Source organism: Pinus tabuliformis, chromosome 2_2 (genome assembly GCF_031772625.1).
Source record: "Pinus tabuliformis cultivar Carrire ecotype Pingquan chromosome 2_2, CPIR1, whole genome shotgun sequence".
NCBI lineage: Eukaryota > Viridiplantae > Streptophyta > Pinopsida > Pinales > Pinaceae > Pinus > Pinus tabuliformis.
Genome location: NC_142300.1, coordinates 799,092,658 through 799,115,559, shown reverse-complemented (window position 1 = coordinate 799,115,559; position 22,902 = coordinate 799,092,658). Strand labels below are relative to the sequence as shown.

The 22,902-nt window shown below is 48.4% G+C and overlaps 2 non-coding genes and 1 pseudogene across 2 annotated transcripts; all 3 read left to right on the top strand.

Annotated features, from left to right (window-relative positions):
- Window positions 1–902: 902 nt before the first annotated feature.
- LOC149195125 (18S ribosomal RNA) lies at window positions 903–2,713 on the top strand. Its single transcript, XR_016255454.1, has one exon. It is a non-coding gene; the product is annotated as an 18S ribosomal RNA (ribosomal RNA).
- Window positions 2,714–5,360: 2,647 nt separating this feature from the next.
- Window positions 5,361–5,514, top strand: LOC149195124 (5.8S ribosomal RNA). Its single transcript, XR_016255295.1, has one exon. It is a non-coding gene; the product is annotated as a 5.8S ribosomal RNA (ribosomal RNA).
- Window positions 5,515–5,784: 270 nt separating this feature from the next.
- LOC149195123 (25S ribosomal RNA) lies at window positions 5,785–7,652 on the top strand (annotated as a pseudogene).
- The last annotated feature ends 15,250 nt before the right edge of the window (window positions 7,653–22,902 follow it).

The window sequence follows — 22,902 nt, the reverse complement described above, 5'->3', positions numbered from 1 at the left end:
AGCGAGCCTCTTGATTTGCATTTATTTCCTTCCTTTTCCTTCGCATCATGGTTGCTATAGGTGGTCAAGTGATCGAGGTCCACTGTTGCTGTTGTCCGAGTGGACTCCTAGGTGGCCTTGGTGCATGGCGTGGAGGGTTGGGGGGCATTTCTAAGAGAGGTTGTGGGCTTGGTTGGTATTGTTTTATTTCCCTCCATTTCCTTTGCATCGAGGCTGTCGCAGGCAATCATCTGATCGAGGTCCACTATTGCTGTTGTCCGGGTGGACTCGTAGGTGGCATCGGTGGGGGCGCTGGGAGGTTTGTATGGCCTCTCTATGATAGGATTTGTGTAGTCGGTCGTCCTCTTTTTATTTTCCTTGCTTTTCCTTCGCATCGAGGCTGCTGCAGGCAGTCGGGAGATCGTGGTCCATCGTTGCTGCTATCCAGGTGGATTCCTAGGTGGCCTCGGTGCGGGGTGGGGAGGGTTGTGGCTCATTTATAATATAGAGGTTTCATGGTTTGTTGTCCTCCATTTGTTTCCTTTACATCGAGGATGCCACAAGTGATCGGGTGATCGAGGTCCACCGCTACTACTGTCCGGATGGACTCCTAGGTGGCCTCGGTGTGGGGCGTGGAGGCCTTTGGAGGCATTTCTAAGGGAGTGGGTGAGTGATCACTCGTTTTCTTGTTGGTTAGGCTGTGGATGCAAACTCTGGAGTGGCCTTGGTGTGTTTTGGCTTGGCATGTCTGCCCATTTGTTCACCATGTCCTTGGCATGTTCCGTGTGCTTCCTTCTTGGAATGTAAGAGGTGCAAGGCATAAAAGTTTTACATGATATTTTGACATCATTTTGGCTTGATGGGTGTTCAGGTTGGCTCTCAGTAAGAGAGCACCAAGAGTGCCCTTTGAAGTGGGAGGGTGCTACCTGGTTGATCCTGCCAGTAGTCATATGCTTGTCTCAAAGATTAAGCCATGCATGTCTAAGTATGAACTAATTTAGACTGCGAAACTATGGATGGTTCATTAAATCAGTTATAGTTTTTTTTATGTTACCATACTACTCGGATAACCGTATTAATTCAAGAGCTAATACGTGAACCAAGTCCCGACTCTTTGGAAGGGATGATTTTTTTAGATAAAAGGCCAGTGCGGGCTTGCCCACTTCTCCGGTGAATCATGATAACTCGACGGATCGCACAGCCCTTGTGCTGGCGGTGCTTCATTCAAATTTATGCCCTATCAACTTTCGATGGTAGGATAGAGGCCTACCATGGTGGTGACGGGTGACGAAGAATTAGGGTTAGATTCTAGAGAGGGAGCCTGAGAAATAGCTACCACATCCAAGGAAGGCAGCAGGCACAAATTACCCAATCCTGACATGGGGAGGTAGTGACAATAAATAACAATACTAGGCTCATCGAGTCTAGTAATTGCAATGAGTACAATCTAAATCCCTTAACGAGGATCCATTGGAAGGAAAGTCTGGTTCCAGCAGCTGCGGTAATTCCAGCTCCAATAGTGTATATTTAAGTTGTTGCAGCTAAAAATCTCTTAGTTGGATCTTGGGTCGTAAAGCTCAATCCGCCTACTCGGTGTGCATCTGCCCTTCCGTCCCTTTTGTCAGCAGCGTGCTCCTAGCCTTAATTGGTTGGGTCGTGGTTCCAGCACTGTTACTTTGAAAAAATTACGGTGCTCTAAGCAAGTTTATGCTCTGAATACATTAGCATGGAATAACGTGATAAGAGTCTGATCCTATTGTGTTGGCCTTCGGGACCGGAGTAATGATTAATAGGGACTGTCAGGGGCATTCGTGTTTCATTGTCAGAGGTCAAATTATTGGATTTATGAAAGACGGACCACTGCAAAAGCATTTGCCAAGGATGTTTTCATTAATCAAGAACGAAAGTTGGGGGCTCGAAGACGATCAGATACCGTCCTAGTCTCAACCATAAACGATGCCGACCAGGGATCGGCGGATGTTGCTCTAAGGACTCCGACAGCACCTTATGAGAAATCAGAGTGTTTAGGTTCCAGGGGGAGTATGGTCGCAAGGTTGAAACTTAAAGGAATTGATGGAAGGGCACCACCAGGAGTGGATCCTGTGGCTTAATTTGACTCAACACGGGGAAACTTACCAGGTCAAGACATAGTAAGGATTGACAGATTGAGAGCTCTTTCTTTCTTCTATGGGTGGTGGTGCATGGTCATTCTTAGTTGGTGGATTGATTTGTCTAGTTAATTCCGATAACGAACGAGACCTCAGCCTGCTAACTAGCTACGTGGAGGTTCCCCTTTGCGGCCAGCTTCTTAGAGGGACTATGGCCGTTTAGGCCATGGAAGTTTGAGGCAATAATAGGTCTGTGATGCCCTTAGATGTTCTGGGCCGCACGCACACTACATTGATGCAGCCAACGAGTTTTTATTCCTGGTTCGACAGGATCGAGAAATCTTCTCAAATTCCATCATTATGGGGATAGACCATTGCAATTATTGGTCTTCAACGAGGAATTCCTAGTAAGCGCGTGTCATCAACTCGTGTTGACTATGTCCCTGCCCTTTGTACACACCGCCTATCGCTCCTACCGATTGAATGATCTGGTGAAATGTTCGGATTGCGTCGACGATGGTGGTTCGCCGCTGTCGACGTCATGAGAAGTTCATTGAACCTTATCATTTAGAGGAAGGAGAAGTCGTAACAAGGTTACCATAGGTGAAGCTACGGTAGGATCATTGATAGCAGGGGTTTTCTTTTTTGGTTCGGGCTGGTTGGGTTTCGATTGCAATGTGGGACTTTGTGGTGCGTCTCTGGGGGAGCGGGTTTGGTGTTTGGCGGGAACATTATTGGTTGCTTGTCTCAAGGTAATGCTTGTTTTTTCATGTGTGCTTGCAAGGCATGCTTGTACTTGTCCCACCCATCCTTTGTTTTTCTTCCCCCCCAATGTGTTTCTACAGGGGGTTCGGAAGCTTGTTTCTTGGGAGCCCTTCCGACGATCTGTTCGGCTAGGCATGGCTTCTGCAGAGTTGAGGTGCTTGGTAAATACGATGGATAAATTTGGACTCATTCATAGCGGTGGTGCTCTGTATTTTGTTCGTTGGAAGGCATGGGCCAAGGGTGTGGGCTTCCATAGTTGGTTCTCTCGAAAAGGCGGCGGCGGTTGATGTGTTGCTTGGGTGAGATTTTTTGCTAGTGGTTGGGTCAAGGGAGTGGTTGCGTGTGCGCCTGGTAGCTCAAACCTTCCCTGAGGGGAGATTGTCAGGGTGCAGTCAGTATGAGATGGACGAAGAGCGGTTCAACCCATTGGGCTGGCCACCCTAGTACCTCCCGACTGTTCCTCGACATGCCCTCACAGAAGGGTTGGGTGTCCAGGTAATGAAAAATGCATCCCTCGGTCTGAGCTCCATCGAGATTGCAATTTTCCCCACTAATGGGAATGAGGGTGGAAATCTTATCTCGTGCCTTTTCCATCGAGGGAATTCCTCTTCCTCTCGTGAGCCACTCCCCTTCTAAGGGAAAAAGAAGTAGCGGGTTGTGTCTTTGTTCCTCCCTTTGGATTGTGGGTTCTTTGTGGGACTTGTGTCATTTCTTTGTTTCGGGGTGTGCGCTTTGTGAATGTCCCTCTCTCTAGTGGCCTTGCAACATCGATGTATTTGTGGCCCGCGGCTTTCTCCAGCATTGACTGTCGGCCCGTGACAACTCCTCTTTGGAGTTTGATTCTTTGACCCCTGTTGACCTTCTCGCTGGAAAGGTTGTTGGGTGTTTTGTACACAGAGGGGTGCAATAAAGGGGTGGGTTTGTGTTATTGGTAGCAGTCTATTTGTCATTTGAAGAATTGTGCCGCTGGGTTGCGGGGCTGTTTGCCTCTCAGTGACGTGCTCCATACACTGGTCTCATCGTGGCCCTTGTCTTTTCTATTGGTCAATTTTAGGTTGTGATTTATTTTCTTGGTTGTTTTCTATGTTGTAAAGCTAGAAAGGGTGTTGTGCTGAATGCATGTGGGAGGATGTGAAGAGGTGGGACACCTTTTTGATTGGGTGCCTTGTTTGATTTCTTTTTTGTTAGCGGACATATACTCGGCGTGCTGTTGAGCTTCTCTCTTTTCTTGGGATCTTTGTTTCTTTGGTGTTGTTTTCTTCCCTTCTTCCTTTCGGCCCCAGATTTACGGAGGAGAGGTGGGATTGTTGTGGATTGGTGTTCAGGAAGGACAAAAATCAGTGTGAGTTCCTAGGGTGGCCACCCTAGTCCTTCTCAATCGTCATCCCCTGCAGTTCCCCCCTTTTTTCTAAAGTGCGGGGTTTGGGAAGCTTGTTCTCTGTTTGAGCCTCCCCTTGTGAGCCGGTAGCCACGTTTGATCTCTCTTGCTTTCCTGTTGTTTTCTTCCCTTCTTGCTTTTGGCCCTTAGCTTTACGGAGAAAAGGTGGGATTGTTGTGGATTGGTGTTCAGGAAGGACGAAAAGCAGTGTGAGTTTCGAGGGTGGCCACCCTAGTCCTTCTCGATCGTTGTCCCCTGCAGTTCCCCCCTTTTTGCCAAGGCACGGGGGTGGGGAAGCTTGTTCTCTGTTTGAGCCTTCCCCTATGAGCTGGTAGACGCGTTTGATATCTCTCTTTCTTTCATGTTGTTTTCTTCCCTTCTTCCTTTCGGCCCCTAGATTTACGGAGAAAAGGTGGGATTGTTGTGGATTGGTGTTTGGGAAGGATGAAAAGTAGTGCGGTTCCCAGGGTGGCCACCCTAGTCCTTCTCGATCACCGTCCCCTAAATTTCCCCCCTTTTTGTGAAGGCACGGGGTTGGGAAAGCTTGTTCTCTATTTGAAGCCTCCCCTTGTGAACCGGTAGCCACGGTTGATATATCCCTTTCTCTCTTATTTTTTTCTTCCCTTCTTCCTCATGGCCCCTAGCATTACAGAGAAAAGGTGGGATTGTTGTGGATTGGTGTTCCAGAAGGACGAAACGTAGTGCGAGCTCCTAGGGTGGCCTCCCTAGTCCTTCTCAATCGTCGTCCCCTTCAATTCCCCCCTTTTACCGAAGGCACGAGGCTTGTGCTTTGTTTTCTACCCTTTTCTTCCTTTCGGTCCCTAGCTTTATGGAGAAAAGGGGGAATTGTTGTGGGCTGGTGTTGGGGAAGCGCTAAAAGCAGTGAGAGCTCCTGGGGTGGCCACCCTAGTCCTTCTCGATCGTTGTTCCACGCATTTACCTATTTTTTGCGAGGGCGTGGGGCTGGGGGAGATTTTCCTTTGTTCGAGCCTCCCCCTGTGAGGGGGTTAGACACCTTTGTTTCTCTTTATCTCATGCATTTTTCCTCATTTTGCCCGCTGGCCTTACATTTGTTATGGGGGGTGCCCCTATTCAGTTTTGTGGCTGATTTTTTGGTAATACGTGGAAACGACTCTCGGCAACGGATATCTCAGATCTTGTTACGATGAAGAACATAGAGAAATGCAATACTTAGTGTGAATTGCAGAATCTCGTGAATCATCAAGTTTTTGAACGCAATTTGCGCCCGAGGCCTCGGTCGAGGGCACGTCTATCTGGGCGTCGCATCTCATTCAAACGCACTCCCTGCAATATGCTAAGGAGCAGCGGAGCTAGTCGTTCGTGTTGCATGCGGTGCGGTTGGTTGAAATACCTCAAGCAATGTTTCGTGGTGTGCGTCGGCGAGCGGTGATCTTGTCCCCTTGGATGGGCAGTCGGCAATCGCTGATGCGGGCTTTGTGTGGCATCGCTCGAAATTTCTTTGCTCTCTCTTGTCCTCCCATGTGGTAGGGTGGATTTAGCTCCAACTTTACGACCTCAGCTTAGGCGAGAACACCCGCTGAGTTTAAGCATATAATTAAGCGGAGGAAAAGAAACTTACAAGGATTCCCCTAGTAGTGGTGAGTGAATCGGGAAGAGCCCAGCATCAAAATCGGGTGGCGGTGCCACCTGAATTGTAGTCTATAAAAGCATCCTCAGCGGAAAACCTGGGCCAAGTCCCTTGTAAGGGGGCGCCTGAGAGGGTGATAGCCCCGTCGTCCCGGGACCTTGCTGCATCACGAGGCATTGTCGGCGAGTCGGGTTGTTTGGGAATGCAGCCCTAATTGGGTGGTAAATTCTTTCCAAGGCTAAATACGGGTGAGAGACTGATAGCGAACAAGTACCGCGAAGGAAAGATGAAAGGGACTTTGAAAAGAGAGTTAAAGAGTGCTTGAAATTGTCGGGATGGAAGCGGATGGAGGTTGTCGATGCATCTCGGTCAGATGTGGAACGGCTCAGGTTGGTCCACTGCTCGACTTGAGGTGCAAACCAACACAGGCTACTTCATCGTCACAAGTGCAGGTGGATTACTGCTTGTCGATTTTCTGCTGCGGTGGTCGAGGAACAAAGCATGTGCCCCTTGTGGTAGGCCGTGTGTACCTGCACACTCGTGGTGCTAGATGGCGGGCTTTACATTTGACCCGTCTTGAAACACAGACCAAGGAGTCTAACATGTGTGCGAGTCGACGGGTTTGAAAACCTACGAGGCGCAAGGAAGCTGACAAGTGAGATCCTCTCTCTGGGGGGGTGCATTTTCGACTGAACTTGAGCTTATCCAAAGGGTTCGAGTGTGATCACACCTGTTGGGACCCGAAAGATGGTGAACTATGCCTGAGCAGGGCGAAGCCAGAGGAAACTCTGGTGGAGGCTCGTAGCGATACTGACGTGCAAATCTTTCATCTGACTTGGGTATAGGGGGCGAAAAACCAATTGAACCATCTAGTAGTTGGTTTCCTCCGAAGTTTCCCTCAAGATAGCTAGAGCCCACACGTGATTTTTATCGAGTAAAGCAAATGATTAGAGGCATCGGGGCCATAACACCCTCGACCTATTCTCAAACTTTAAATAGGTAAGAGGGTGTGGCTGCTCCATTGAGCCGCGCCATGGAATCGAGAGCTCCAATTGGGCCATTTTTGGTAAGCAGAACTGGCGATGCGGGATGAACCGAAAGTCGAGTTACAGTGCCAAATTGCGCACTAACCTAGATCCCACAAAGGGTGTTGGTTGATTAAGACAGCAGAACGGTGGTCATGGAAGTTGAAATCCGCTAAGGAGTGTGTAACAACTCACCTGCCGAATCAACTAGCCCAGAAAATGGATGGCGCTGAAGCGCGCAACCTCTACACAACCGTCAGAACAATTGCTTGGCTCCGATGAGTAGGAGGACGCGGTGGTCCTTGAGAAACCTAGGGCGTGAGCTTGGGTGGATCGGCCCCCGGTGTAGATCTTGGTGGTAGTAGCAAATATTCAAATGAGAACTTTGAAGGTTGAAGTGGGGAAAGGTTCCATGTGAATAACACTTGGACATGGGTTAGTCGATCCTAAGAGATGGGGAAGCCTTGTATCAAGGGTGCACTCTACACGAGCATCGAAAGGGAATCGGGTTAATATTCTTGAACCGAGACATGGCGGAGGGCGACAACGTTAGGAAATCCTGAGACGTCATCGGGGGCCCCGAGAAGAGTTATCTTTTCTTTTTAACAGCTTGCCCACCCTGGAAAAGGTTCACCCGAAGATAGGGTCCAGTAGCTGGAAGAGCATCGCACATCTTGCGGTGTCTGGTGTGCCCTCAGCGGCCCTTGAAAGTCTGGAGGACCGAGTACTGTTCATGCCCAATCATACTAAAATTTGCATCAAGTCTCCAAGGTGAGCAACCTCTGGTCAATAGAACAATGTAGGTAAGGGAAGTCGGAAAAACGGATCTGTAACTTCAGGAAAATGATTGGCTCTAAGGGCTAGGCCTAGGGCTCTGCGCCCTCAACTCGTGGGCTGTCGGCAGTCTTCCCAAGCTTCTCTCGTGGCGAGGGCGGGCAGTCACGTGACGATTGGGCTACGGGCGTAGAATGTCCCCTGCTGGGGGCTTTTCCCTAGGTGTCATACAGTCGACTCAGAACTGGTACGGACAAGGGGAATTTGACTATTTAATTAAAACAAAGAATTGTGATGGTCCCTGCGGATGGTGACGCAATGTGATTTCTACCCAGTGCTCTGAATGTCAAAGTGAAGGAATTCAACCAAGCGCAGGTAAACAGTGGGAGTAACTATGACTCTCTTAAGGTAGCCAAATGCCTCGTCATCTAATTAGTGACATGCATGAATGGATTAATGAGATTCCCACTATCCCTATCTACTATCTAGCGAAACCACAACCAAGGGAACGACCTTGGCAGAATCTGCGGGGAAAGAAGACCCTATTAAGCTTGACTCTAGTCTGACTTTGTGAAATGACTTGAGAGGTGTAGAATAAGTGGGAACCGTTTTCGACGCAAGTGAAATACCACTACTTTTAACGTTATTTTACTTATTCTGTGGGGCAGAGATGGGGCACTGCCCCTATTTTTGGCCTTAAGGCACATTTTGGCGGGTCGATCCGGGCGGAAGACATTGTCAGGTGGGGAGTTTGGCTGGGGCGGCACATTTGTTTAAAGATAACACAGGTGTCCTAACAAAAATATCATGTGGCTATATGACAAAAGGGTAGCTAGATGACAAAAAGGACCTGATATATATCAAGAAGGCCACTTTCCACGAAGGGAGAAATGACATGACAAACCAAGAGGGAAAGTGATCGATGGCCGGTACCCTACCAAGAAGAAGCTCAAACAAAGTCTTCATGACATCGAAGGAAAGAAGGAGATCAAGTGGGTGAAGGACCCATGAAGAAGACGTTGTTGATGAATGGACAAGTCCCTAGCTAAGAGGGAGTTCTAACAAGTTCCCAACTACAAAGGGGCTTGGGCAAGTTACTTGTCAGAGGAAACTTGGGCATGTCTTCCCCAATCAAGGGGAAGAGATAGACACAACATTCTTGTCTTCACTTGGCAAGAAATAATGGGAGGATTGGGAAATCATTTGGCATCTAATGCTCTTTAAGGATGTGTAGGGCACCCAAGACAAGAGTAGGTAAGAGGAGCGATATTCTTTGATGGAACCAAGACAAGAATTGTCCTAGAAGGTCATACTCAGGGAACACGTAGGTGGGTATGTACCTTTAGAGACAATGACCAAGGTGTTTATAAGCCATTGGCCTCGCCAACATTGTGCTCTGATCTTATGAGAGATAAATTTGTTAGTCAAGGCCTTGGTATGAATAATGTTGGCTAATATGATGCTATAATAGATTGGTTGCCAATCCGGTTTCTCTTATTTGAATTATTCAAGAATTAAAAATAGCCAAACACCTTGTAATGATTTATGAATACCTCCCTAGTTAGGAGGGGGTGTTGAAGAAAGTGTAACTGGGTTCAGTCTTAATAAATGTACTTTTGATATTTGTATTTATTCAAGAAAATAAATAAATAAATATATATATATATATATACATACATATATATATATATATATATATATATATAGATATATATATATATATATATATATATATATATATATATATATATATATATATTATAGTTATCATTGAGTTTCTTGCTCATTGAAATAGGCCTAGCACATGTTAAAGTGTTATAAAGAGTCAAAAGAAAATGTTGAAGACCTTAAGGGCATGTTACCCCAGGTATATTTATGTATTAGAGTCAAAGATATTCCTACCCTCGTGCCTTCATTCGGGTCGTGCGCCCGTTCAAACCCCAAATTTCCTTCGGGCGGGCCAGGTCATCCTGTGCCATGCTGTGTGTGGGGGTGCGTGGGCACACGTGGGCGTGCCGAAAATGCTAAGTCATGACTTCCCCTGTGCCTTCTTTGTTCGGGTTTTGCACCCATGGAAACCCCAAATTTCGTTCGGGTGATTCGGGTCGGCTTGCCCAGGGCGGGTCAGGTCGTGTCGTGCCATGTGTGGGTGCCCTGACACACGTGGCTGTGCCAAAAATTCTAATTCATCACCGCCTGTGTGTCTTCTGCACATTCGTACAACCCATTTTCCTGACGCTCCCTCGGGCCTTCATTCGGGTTGTGCACCAATGGAAACCCCAAATTTTGTACGGGCCGTGCACACATGAAAACCCCAAATTCCGTTTGAGCGAGTCGGGTCGTGTCGTGTGTGGGTGCCCGTGCAAACGTGTTCAGGTGAGTCGAGTTGGTTCCCTTCGTGTCGTGTTGTGTGTGGGTGCTCAGGAACATGTGGCCGTGTAAAAAATGTTAGGGCGTGACCACCCGTGTGCCTCCTGCACATTCGCGTGACCTGTTTGCCCGATGCTCCATCGTGCCTTCGTTGGGGTCGTACACCCATGGAAACCCCAAATTTCATTCAGGCGGGTTGGGTGGTGCCATGCGTGGGTGCTCGGGCACATGTGGCAGTGCAAAAAATGCTAAGTCATGATTCCTTGTGTGCCTTCTACACGTTCGTGCGGCCCGTCTGTCCGACGCTGCATTGTGCCTTCGTTCCGGTCGCGCACCCATGAAAACCCCAAATTTTGTTCGTGTTGTGCATACAAGGAAACCCCAAATTTTGTTCGGGTCGGGTCGTGTCGTGTCGTGTGTGGGTACCCATGCAAATGCGTTTGGGCAGGTCAGGTCGGCTCACACAAGGCTGGCCGGCCGTGTCGTGCAGTGTGTGGGTGCCCGGACACACGTGGTTGTGCCAAAAATGCTAATTTGTGACCACCCGTGTGTCTTCTGCACGTTCGTGTGGCCCGTTTTCCTGATGCTCCCTCGTGCCTTTGTTCGGGTCGTGTGCCCACAGAAACCCCAAAATTTCATTCGGGTCGTGCGCCCATGGAAACCCCAAATTTCGTTCGGGCAGTTCGGGACGTGTCGTGTGCGGGTGCCCATGCAAACAAGTCGAGTCGGGTCGGGTCGTGTCGTGTTGTGTTGTGCGACAGTGACCCAGGCACACGTGTCCATATAAGAAATGCTAATTTGTGACCATGGGTGGGCTTTGTGCACGATCATGATGCCCGTTTGCCCGAATCTCCCTTGTGACTTCGTTTTGGTCATGTGTCGGAGCCCATGTAAACCCGTTCTAGCGGGTCGTTTTCCGCATAAAAACTCGTTCGGGCAGGTCGTTTGCATGTAAACTTGTTCGGGCAGGTTGTTTGAGGCCGCCCATGTAAACTCGTTCGGGCGGGTCGGGCGAGGTCGTCCATGCAAAAATGTTCGGGCGGGTCAGGCGAGGGCATCTGTGCAAACCTGTTCTGGTCGGTCGGGTGAGGGCGTCCGTGCAAACCCATTTGGGCAGGTCGGGAGAGGGCGTCAGTGCAAACCCATTCGGGCGGGTCGGGCGAGGGCATCCATGCAAACTCATTCGGGCAGGTTAGGCGAGGGCGTCCGTGTCAACTCGTTCGGGTGAGTCGTTTGAGGGAGTCCATGTGAACTTGTTTGGGAGGGTCGTTCGGGCGAGGGCGCACCTGGGCGAACGACCCCGTATCAAAAAATGCTAAGTTGTGACTCGATGTTGGCTTTGTGCACGTTTGTGCAGCTCGTTTGCCCGACTCTCCCTTGTCAATTCGTTTCCGTCGTGCGGGTGCCCATGGAAAATCGTTCGGGCGGGTTGTTTGAGGGCGTCCATGTGAACTCATTCGGGCGGGTTGTTCGGATGAGGGTGCGCCTGGGCGAACGAGCCCGTATAAAAAAATGCTATGTTGTGACCCAAGGTTGGATTTTTGCACGTTCGTGCAGCTCGTTTCCCCGCCTCTCACTTGTCGCTTCGTTTCGGTAGTGCGGGAACCCACGCAAAATCGTTTAGACGGGTCGTTTGAGGGCGTCCGTGTGAACTCATTCAGGTAGGTCATTCGGGTGAGGGTGTGCTCGGGTGAGTGAGACGGTATCAAAAAATGCTAAGTTGTGACCCGAGGTTGGTTTTCTGCACATTCGTGCAACTCATTTTCCCGGCTCTCCCTAGTCTCTTCATTTTGGTCATTCGGGCGCCCATGTAAAATCGTTCGGGCGGGTCATTTGAGGGCGTCCGTTTGAACTCGTTAGGGTGGGTCGTTCGGTCGAGGGCGCACCCGGGCAAACGAGCCCGTATAAAAAAATGCTAAGTTGTGACCCGATGTTGGCTTTGTGCACGTTCGTGTAGCTCGTATGCCTGGCTCTCCCTTGTCTCTTCGTTTCGGTCGTTCGGGCGCACATTCAAAATCGCTTGGGCGGGTCGTTTAACAGCATCCGTGTGAACTCGTTCAGGCGGGTCGTTCGGGCGAGGGCGCACCCGGGCGAATGAGCCCATATCAAAAAATGCTAAGTTGTGACCCGAGGTTGGCTTTGTGCAAGTTCGTGCAGCTCATTTGCCCAGCTCTCCCTTGTCACTTCGTTTCGGTCGTGTGGGCACCCATGCAAATTCCTTCGAGCAGGTCGTTTGAGAGCGTCCGTGTGAACTCGTTTGGGCGGGTCATTCAGGTGAGGGCGTGCCCGGGAAAACGAGCCCGTATAAAAAATGCTAAGTTGTGACCTGAGGTTGGCTTTGTGCACGTTCGTGTAGCTCGTTTGGCTGGCTCTCCCTTGTCGCTTGGTTTCAGTCGTTCGGGCGGCCATGCAAAATCGTTCGGGCGGGTCATTTGAGGGTGTCCATGTCAACTCGTTCGGGCAGGTCGTTCGGGCAAGGGTGCGCCCGGGTGAACGAGCTTGTATCAAAAATTCTAAGTTGTGACCTGAGGTTGGAATTGTCCACGTTCGGGTAGCTCATTTTCCCGGCTCTCCCTTGTCACTTCGTTTCAGTTGTTCGGGCACCCATGCAAAATTGTTCGGGTGGGTCATTTGAGGGCGTCTGTGTGAACTCGTTCAGGCAGGTTGTTCGGGCAATGGCGCGCCCGGGCGACCAAGCCCGTATCAAAAATGCTAAGTTGTGACCCGAGCTTGTCTTTGTGCACGCTCGTGCAGCTCGTTTGCCCGGCTTTCCCTTGTCACTTCGTTTCAGTCATTCGAGCACCCATGCAAAATCGTTCAGGCACGTCATTTGAGGGCATCCGTGTGAACTCATTCGGGTGGGTCATTTGGGCAAGGGCGCGCCCAGGTGAAACGAGCCCATATCAAAAGTGTTAAGTTGTGACATGAGGTTGGCATTGTGCACGTTCATGCAGATCTTTTTCCCTGCTCTCCCTTGTCGCTTCGTTTCGATCGTTCGGGCACCCATTCAAATTCGTTCAGGCGGGTCATTTTAGGGCATCCGTGTCAACTCATTTGGGGGGGTCGTTTGTGTGAGGGCGCGCCTGGGCAAACGAGCCCGTATCAAAAATGCTAAGTTGTGACCCGAGGTTGGCTTTGTGCATGTTCGTGCAGCTCATTTGCTTGGCTCTCCCTTGTCGCTTCTTTTCGGTCGTGCAGGCGCCCATGAAAATTCGTTCGGGCGGGTCATCTGAGGTTGTCCGTGTGAGCTCGTTCGGGTGGGTCATTCATGCGAGGGCACGCCTGGGCGAACGAGCACGTATAAAAAATGCTAGGTTGTGACCTGAGGTTGGCTTTGTACACGTTTGTGCAACTCGTTTTCCTGGCTATCCCTTGTTGCTTCGTTTCAATCATGCGGGCACCCACACAAATTCGTTCGGGCAGGTCGTTTGAGGGCGTCCGTGTGAACTCGTTCGAGTGGGTCGTTCAGGCGAGGGCGCGCCCCGGCAAACGAGCCCGTATCAAAAATGCTAAGTTGTGACCCGAGGTTGGCTTTGTGCACGTTCGTGAAGCTCGTTTGGTCGGCTCTCCATTGTCGCTTGGTTTCGGCCGTTCCAGCGCCCATGCAAAATCGTTCAGGCGGGTCGTTTGAGGGCATACATATCAACTCGTTCAGGCAGGTCGTTCAGGTGAGGGTGCGACCAGGCGAAGGAGCACGTATCAAAAATGCTAAGTTGTGACCAAGGTTGGCTTTGTGCATGTTCGTGTAGCTCGTTTTCGTAGCTCTCCCTTGTTGCTTCGTTTCGGTCGTGCGGGCGCCCATGCAAATTCATTTGGGCGGGTCGTCTGAGGACATCCGTGTGAACTTGTTCGGGTGGGTTTTTTGGGCGAGGGCGCGCCCGGGTGAACAAGCCCGTATCAAAAATGCTAAGTTGTAACCTGAGTTCGGATTTGTGCACGTTCGTGCAACTCGTTTTCCTGGCTCTCCCTTATTGCTTCGTGTCGGTCGTGCAGGCGCCCATGCAAGTTTGTTCCAGTGGGTTGTTTGAGGGCATCCGTGTCAACTCGTTCGAGTGCGTCATTCGGGCAAGGGTGCACCCAGGCGAACGAGCCCATATAAAAAAATGCTAAGTTGTGACTCGAGGTTGGCTTTGTGCATGTTCGTGCAGCTCATTTTCCTGGCTCTCCCTTGTCGCTTCGTTTCGGTCATGTGGGCGCCCATGTAAAATGGTTCAGGCGGGTCATTTGAGGGCGTCCATGTGAACTCATTCAGGTAGGATGCTTGGGCGAGGGTGCGCCCAGGTGAACGAGCCCATATCAAAAAATGCTAAGTTGTGACCCGAGTTTGGCTTTGTGCATGTTCGTGTAGCTCGTTTGCCCCGCTCTCCCTTGTCGCTTCATTTCGTTCGTTCGAGCACCCACACAAAATCGTTCGGGTGGGTCATTTGAGGGCATTCGTGTGAACTCATTCGGGCGGGTCGTTCGGACGAGGGCACACCCAAGCAAACGAGCCCGTATAAAAAATGCTAAGTTGTGACCCAAGGTTGGATTTGTGCACATTCGTGCAGCTCGTTTTCCCGGCTCTCCCTTGTCGCTTCATTTTGGTCGTGCGGGCACCCACGCAAATTCGTTCGGGTAGGTCATTTGAGGGCATCCGTGTCAACTTGTTCAGGTGAGGGCGTGCCCGTTCGAACGAGCCCGTATCAAAAATGGTAAGTTGTGACCAGAGGTTAGCTTTCTGCACGTTCGTGCAGCTCGTTTGCCCAGCTCTCCCTTGTCACTTCGTTTCGGTCGTGTAGGTGCCCATGCAAATTCGTTCGGGTGGGTCGTTCGAGGGCGTCCGTGTGAACTCGTTCGGGCATGTCATTTGGGTGAGGGCGCACCCGGGCGAACAAGCCCGTATCAAAAATGCTAAGTTGTGACCCGTTGTTGGCTTTGTGCATGTTCGTGCAGCGCTTTTGCCCCTCTCTCCCTTGTCACTTCGTTTCGGTTGTGCGAGCGCCCATGAAAATTCGTTCGGGTGGGTCATTTGAGGGCATCCATGTGAACTAGGTCGGTCAAGGGCATGCCTAGGTGAACGAGCCCGTATCAAAAAATGCTAAGTTGTGACTCGAGGTTGGCTTTGTGCACGTTCATGCAGCTTGTTTTCCCAGTTCTCTCTTGTTGCTTCGTTTCGGTCGTGCGAGCACCCATGTAAATTCGTTCGGGCGGGTCATTTAAGGGCATCCGTGTGCACTCGTTTGGGCGGGTCGTACGGGCGAGGGCGTGCCCTGGTGAACGAGCCCGTACCAAAAATGCTAAGTTGTGACCCAAGGTTGGCTTTGTGCACGTTCGTGCTGCTCATTTTCCCGGCTCTCCCTTGTCGCTTCGTTTCAGTCGTGCGAGCACCCATGCAAATTTGTTCGAGTGGGTCATTTGAGGGCGTCCATGTGAACTCATTCGGTCGATGGTGCGCCCGGGAAAACGAGCCCATATCAAAAAATGCTAAGTTGTGACCCGAGGTTGGCTTTGTGCATGTTTGTGCAGTTCGTTTTCCCGGCTCTCCTTTGTCGCTTTGTTTCTGTCGTGCGGGCGCCCATGCAAAATCATTTGGACGGGTCGTTTGAGGGAATCCATTTGAACTCATTTAGGTGAGGGCGTGCCCGAGCGAACGAGCCCATATCAAAAATGCTAAGTTGTGACCCAAGGTTGGCTTTGTGCACGTTTGTGCAGCTCGTTTCCCCGGCTCTCCCTTGTCGCTTCGTTTCGGTCGTGTGGGCGCCCATGCAAATTCATTCGGGCGGGTCATTTGGGGGCATCCGTGTCATCTTGTTTGGGTGGGTCAGGTGAGGGAGCTCCCGGGAAAACGAGCCCATATCAAAAATGCTAATTTGTGACCCGAGGTTGTCTTTGTGCATGTTCGTGCAGCTCATTTTTCTGGCTCTCCCTTGTCCCTTCGTTACGTTTGTGTGGGCGCCCATGTAAACTCGTACGAGCGGGTCATTTGAGGGTGTCCGCGTCAACTCGTTTAGGCGGGTCGGGTGAGGGCATGCTCGTGGTAACGAGCCCGTATCAAAATTTTTAAGTTGTGACCCGATGTTGGCTTTATACACGTTCGTGCAGCTCATTTGCCCAGCTCTCCCTTGTCCTTTCGTTATGGTCATGTCTGTGCCCATGTAAACTCATACGGGTGGGTCATTTGAGGGCGTCCATGTCAACTCATTTGGGCGGGTCAGGCGAGGGCATCTATGCAAACTCGTTCGGTTGAGGGTGTCCATGTAAACTTGTATGGGTGGGTGTGGTGTGGCTCCCTGGCTCGCCTTGGTCCCCCCCCACCGGTGCCTTGTGCCCATCCAAATGATACAAGTGATAGGTTTCCTTTTCGCGTAAAAGGTGGGTTGGTAATTGAGTTTTGTTTTCGGGTTTGCCTGAAGGATGGCCTTGGGTCATTTGTAGGGTGGCCGATTTTCATCTTCTCTCCATCCCCACTCGGTAGCGCATGAGCGGTGATGTTGGCCATGCTTGTCCATGGAGGCATAGGTGAACAATTCCCCTTCTTCTCTCCAATTTCTTGGAGTTGTATGGGTTGTTGTGGTGTGGCTCCCTAGCTCGTCTTGGTCCCCTCATGACCCTCCAGATGATACTAGTGACAGGTTTCCTTTTCGCATGAAAGGTGGGTTGGTAATTGAGTTTTGTTTTTGGGTTTTCCTGAACGATGCACTTGGGCCGTTTGTATAGTGGTTGATTTTCATCTTCTCTCCATCCCCACTCAGTAGCGCATGAGCGGTAATGTTGGCCATGGTCATCCTGGGAGGCATATGTGAACAATTCCCCTTTATCTCTCTAAGTTCTTGGAGTTGTGTATGGGTTGTTGTGGTGTGGCTCCCTGGCTCGTCTTGGTCCTCTCGTGCCCCTCCAGATGATACCAGTTATAGGTTTTCTTTCCGTGTGAAAGGTGGCTTGGTAATCGAGTTGTTTTTTCGTGTTTTCCTAAACGATGACCTTGGGTCGTTTGTAGAGTGGCCAATTTTCATCTTCCCTCCATCCCCACTCGGTAGCGCATGAGCGGTAATGTTGGCCATGATCATCTTGGGAGGCATATGTGAACAATTCCCCTTCTTCTCTCCAAGTTCTTGGAGTTATATGGGCTATTGTGGTGTGGCTCCCTAGCTCGTCTTGGTCCCCATCGTGCCCCTCCAGATGATACCAGCGATAGGTTTTCTTTCTGTGTGAAAGGTGGGTTGGTAATCGAGTTGTGTTTTTGGGTTTGCTTGAACGATGGCCATGGGTCGTTTGTAGGGCGGCCAATTTTCATCTTCTCTCCATCCCCACTCGGTAGCGCATGAGCGGTAATGTTGGCCATGATCATCCTGGGAGGCATATGCAAACAATTCCCCTTCCACTCTCCAAGTTCTTGGAGTTGTATGGGCTGTTGTGGTGTGGATCCCTGGCTCGTCCTGGTCCCCTCGTGCCCCTCCAGATGATACCAGCGATAGGTTTCCTTTCCGTGTGAAAGGTGGGCTCGTAATTGAGTTGTGTTTTCGGGTTTGCCTGAACGATGGCCTTGGGTCATTTGTAGGGTGGTCGATTTTCATCTTCTCTCCATCCCCACTCAGTAGCGCATGAGTGGTAATGTTGGCCATGCTTGTCCTGGGAGGCATATGTGAACAATTCCCCTTCCGCTCTCCAAGTTCTTGGAGTTGTATGGGCTATTGTGGTGTGGCTCCCTGGCTCGTCCTGGTCCCCTCGTGCCCCTCAAGTTGATACCAGCTGTTACACAGTAATTTTTCACCATTTTTCACCGTCCCTGTTACCCCTTTCCCGCACTTTGGAGGACTCATTCCGGGACCTGTGAGAAGTGACATAACTTGAAAACACTTGCATTATGTTCCTCTAAGTATGGACTTTATATGCCCTGAAGACATCTCCTACAGAATATCCTTAAAAAGTTCCCTTTTTCCATTAACGTGGATCCACAGTGTATTACCCGCGCCAATGGGGGAAGTACTCCAAAGAGGGTGTGCCAGTTGGTGCTCTGTCTCGAGTTATACCCACGCCAACCGAGTTTGGGAAAGCTTTTTAACAAACGCACGCCTGAAGGTTTTTTCCTTTTGACTCATGAAGCTTTTTAAGGATAATTTCAATCCCATGGATGTCCTGATTCATCGTATCTCCCTTTCTCTATCCATAATAACTTTTGAGGATAAACCCAATCACGTATATGGTGTGATTCATTGTATCTCCCTTTCCTCCATCTGTTACACTAAAAAATGTCACCATGACTATTTACAGTTAGTATGGCTCCATCCACTGTCATACTATCCTCCTTGGCAAGTCTCATGCCTCTGCTCTTCATGTCAAACTTCAAGAAAGAGAGAAAAGTGATTTAAAGTCAATTATCTCTGGTACGCAGTTTCTCTTAGCCTTATCTGCATGTACGCAACCCAAGTTCATAATACCTACATACTTTTACGCTCTGTATGTAAAGGGGTGGGTGCGTACTCCTGTAAAGGTCAAAAGGCACAAGTTTCACTCTAAAAAATTTACTTGTGGTCATTTCTAGAGCATTCTAGAAGCTTGTTTGACGTGTATGAAGCGCCTCCAGATGGTTCATGTATCCCTACCAAAGAGGAACTTATCCCATCAAGAGGAGAGCTATCCCATCCAAAGAGGGGCTTATCCAATTGATGGTGGACCTGAATAATTTCATCTAGAGCACTATAAATACAGGCATTGGGCCAAAGGGAGGGGAGGTTGAAAGCTGAACATTCCGAGGGGAGGTTGAAAGCTGAACATTCCTAAGGGTAGATGCTGCTGGAATTAGGACTTCCTTGTAGAAGCTTGTGAGGAGAGATTACCATCTTTTCTTGTTCTATTTGGAAGTGGGTGAGCTGATCATAGTAAAGGAGAACTCTTGTGGACCCTGGGAGGGACTTGCACAACACCAAGGCTCAGGTTGTAATGGTTCCTTTTGTTACCTTTTAATACAAATTAGTCCATTCTTCTCAACAATTTGTTATTTATGAGTTGTTTCATATACTCCTTGGTCTATATGTTATATATGTTTTATTTTATGTGATATTCAGGTGTTATTTAATCGTTTTATTGTTAGTGAATGCAGGTTTCGAAGGGAAGGAGGATCTCATCCGGATCAACGAAGCTGGACTACTACAACAGCGTTGGGTTACAGGTAGGATCTAAACACTTGATTTATCATATTGTAAAAGCATATTTAGAGAAGGATTTCTCTTATTTGTCTTGTTTGTCACTAGAAAGTCTTAGGCTTCTAGGGAGGTCGGTTGTGTCCGCACTAACGACTCTTTCCGCATGACAAAATGGCGACTCCACTGGGGAATCCATGAATGTGTTTGAGTTCTTTTTGATTTGATATTTTGGTCTGAGAAAAATCGCTTGTTTTCTGATTTTTGGCTGTCTAACTGTGTATTTGGGTGGGTTAGCTTAGAGTCAAATTAGATTTTTATTTTTCTTAGCTTTTCCAGCAGTACGCAGTCTCTGAGTTAGGTACAGTGTGTACTTGTACGCGCTGCGTCTTTGTGCACAGGGTGTCCCCACGCCTGTGTCAACAGATCACCTGCGTACCCTTGTCAAATTTGAGAAAATTTCATTTTTCCTCTTTTTGCTCTTTAAATTTTGTTTTTAAATTGTTTTTACTGCCCAGATCCATTGGTTTACTGTCATAGATCTTCACCTGAACTTGTCCCGTTAGTGTCGAGGGTTTTAGTGGAATTCATAGGGATTTTGCCTTAGGGTTTGATTTTAACTGGTCCTGTAGTGACTTTGGTGTTAGAGGTTGTGAAACTTTGGATCTCCCTGGTTTTGATCAGTCCTCTTAGGAGTCGGGCCTGTCATAGAAGTCACCCTTGTGAGATACCTACCTTTGTGTCTTCTCTTTGCGAATCTCGAAAAGTTTGTTTGATAAAGCCTTGAATTTCATTCTTGAGAAAAAAGAACAAAAAGATTTCGATTTTGTTTTTTGATTAGTTTATGATTCTGCATGAACTGATCCTTAGTTGCATTTTGACTGAGTAAAACATCCAGGAATTATCCTTGTAGGCTTTTGTCCTCATTATTTTTTGCTTTTAGGTAAATTTCCTTTTAATTTTCTTTTGAGTGAATTTGATTTGATTGTTTATGATTTGTTAGATTTCATTTGATAAATAGTTTTTACATGCTTTATTAATATAGAAAGACACAAAAATTCTTTTGGAAAAAGTTTGCTTTGGTAGCATTTGTAGTCTTTTGGGAGAAAAAGGAAATTTCGTGAAGTAATTAGTGGTCATGGGTTGTATGTTTTGAAAAGATAAAGAGATTGTTTCTTTGATTGTCTTTGCCAAGAAAGTTGTTTTCTATAAAATTTGCATTTTCCAACTCTCTTAGCTAGGAGATTCATTGAAAAAGAAAAGTAGTGTAAATCATCTTAGGTGCATCTTTGTATTGGTTGCGAGTTGAGTCTACACACCACCAGTTTCATCTCCACTACCTTTTTGTCTTTAAGAAAAACCATAAAATTAACGCTTAAAGTAAAATTAACTTAGTAACTTTTATTTACTAGGGCTCTGAAACACCAATTTAGATCAGGCTAGTGTCTTGGAGTAGGAGAGGAATTAACTCTGCAAGACAACAAAACCAAACAAGTAGCTTATCTTGTGATAGAATAAATCCAATTGTTTCATTTGTACTCTAGGAAAGCTCCTCTTAAAGGAGAAGCACGAGCTCGTGTCCGAACCAGTGAGGGGATCAATCCTCCGTCATTGGGAACGACGCCAGACACGCACGTATTACAAACGGTAAACATCGGATTAACCATTGTCAAGGAGCCAGGGGTCACTTGTCGGTAAACCTTGGATTATTGTCAAGGAGCCGACAAGGGGATTGAGCTTGATACTCTGCCCTTGCGTGCTATCGGAGTGTAGACTGTTCCCTCGGGTGCATTTTTTGTTGTTGGTAACCTTAGTGACCATTATCTTTAGGATTCTACCGAGGTGACGGTGGAGGGAAGATCCCACTGTACCTAGAGAAGACGTCGGCTAGACTCACTTGGATTTTCCGGGGGGTTCACTTCACTCGAGACGGTTAAAGTGGAGGAACTTGGGCCGGTCTATTCATTAAGCAGGTTGCCGGTGTAACTGTTCCACCCGCCACTTCTTTGCTAAATCCGGCGATGTTGGGTTTCATCTCCAACTAGCATTTTTGGTCTGGAAGGCTACTGTTTGTGGTTGGTTTGACGCCCTAGATTCTTTAGGCCTGTGATTCAAATTTGTTTGGTTCTTTAGAGACTTTAGGTGGTTTGCTTTGAGATTTTACTTTGTTTGCGTGTGTAGTATTTAAAAGTTTTTAACTGTGGTGGAATTACCGAGACAGTCCCGTCGACTTCGGGGCAAGTCTCCTGAGGTTGTTTCTGTGGCCGAATTGTTGAGGAAATCCTGTAGACTTCGGGGTGAGCCTCCTTAAGATGTCCCAAGTCATTACAAAGGTTTAAAGGTACTTGTTACTCCTAGTGGCAGTAAAGTAGGTTCACCTGAAGAAGGAGAATCGTCATTGGTAGTCCATCCAGATTACCAAGGTCTAGAAACAGGTTATAATCCTGAAGCTGTTGCAGTTTCTGAGCTTGCTGGTAGTTTTTCATCTACTAGTGATATAGGCGAAGAACCTGAAGTATCTGAACCTGTTACTCCAACTTCTAGTGCACCAGATTCACCTAGGGTAGAAAGAGTCATCACCGAAAATCTTCCTGCTGGTTTGGTAGCTATTGAAGAACTTGCTCCAGAGGAAGAATTAGGCGTATCTATCCTTGGAGATCAACCTACTATTGATCTAAGAGAGCGTGAATCTATCTTTTATAGTCCTCCTAGAAGTACTACTTGGTACCTTTCGTTAACCAATTATTTAGACAACTCAGGGATAGGTTTTTCTCCACCTCGTACTCCTTTTCCACCTGGAGGTATTTATACTCCTATAAATATGTCTGGTCAGTCGTCCGTGTTCACTCAATCTCCTGAATCTTTCTTGCATGGCGGTCCTTCTGTTCTCGCCGGGTATCAGTCACTTTCTGGTACCTTTGCAGGGGCATCTCCTCAACCCATTGATCATGGGTTATTAGCTAGAAACAATGGTAATAAACCGTTGTGTGTAGGGGACATTTACATGATGTCAGGTTTAGTTCCCGTTTCTCAACCTCAAGGTGTCCAATTACCGCCTGGGGGGCAACCTCAATTAACACCTGGGGGACAACCTCAAGGTACACAAATTGCATCTGGGGGGCAACCTCAAGGACAGTATGTACCCATAGTACAATACATGCCTCAAGGTCAACCCTAGCCTCAATATGTACCCCAAGGTCAACCTCAGTATCAATATTTACCTCAAGGGTATCAACCTCAAGGGTACCAACCTCAAGGTCAAGGTCAACCCCAGTATCAGTATTTACCCCAAGGTTATCAACCTCAAGGTCAATACTCAAGGCAAGGTTATTAACCACCTCAAGGTCAGTCATATGTTCAAGGTATGGGAACTGTGCCTTTCAGTTATCAATCCTATCCTCAATCCGGTTATGGATCTCAGTATCCTCAACCTGTTATGGGTCAATACCCCAGAATGATAGTGTGGGATCCATCACAAGGTCAACAGGTGTTGCAGCCAAGTATACAGTTGGTACCTCAAACTGGACAACCCGTAGTTTCCGGTTCACCCCAGCAACCGCAATCTGTCCAGTCAAATATTCAAACTTCTGTAACTTCGGTAGTTACTCAGCCGCAAATTTCACCTAGTACTCCATCTCAAACGACTGCTGCAACTACCGCAACATTTACCGCACTTACTTCTGGAGTATCGACAGCTCTGATTTCTACTGTCTCTGCAACCACTCCTCAGAGATCTTTACCGTTTTCCGGATCTACGATTCAAACCACGGTCCAG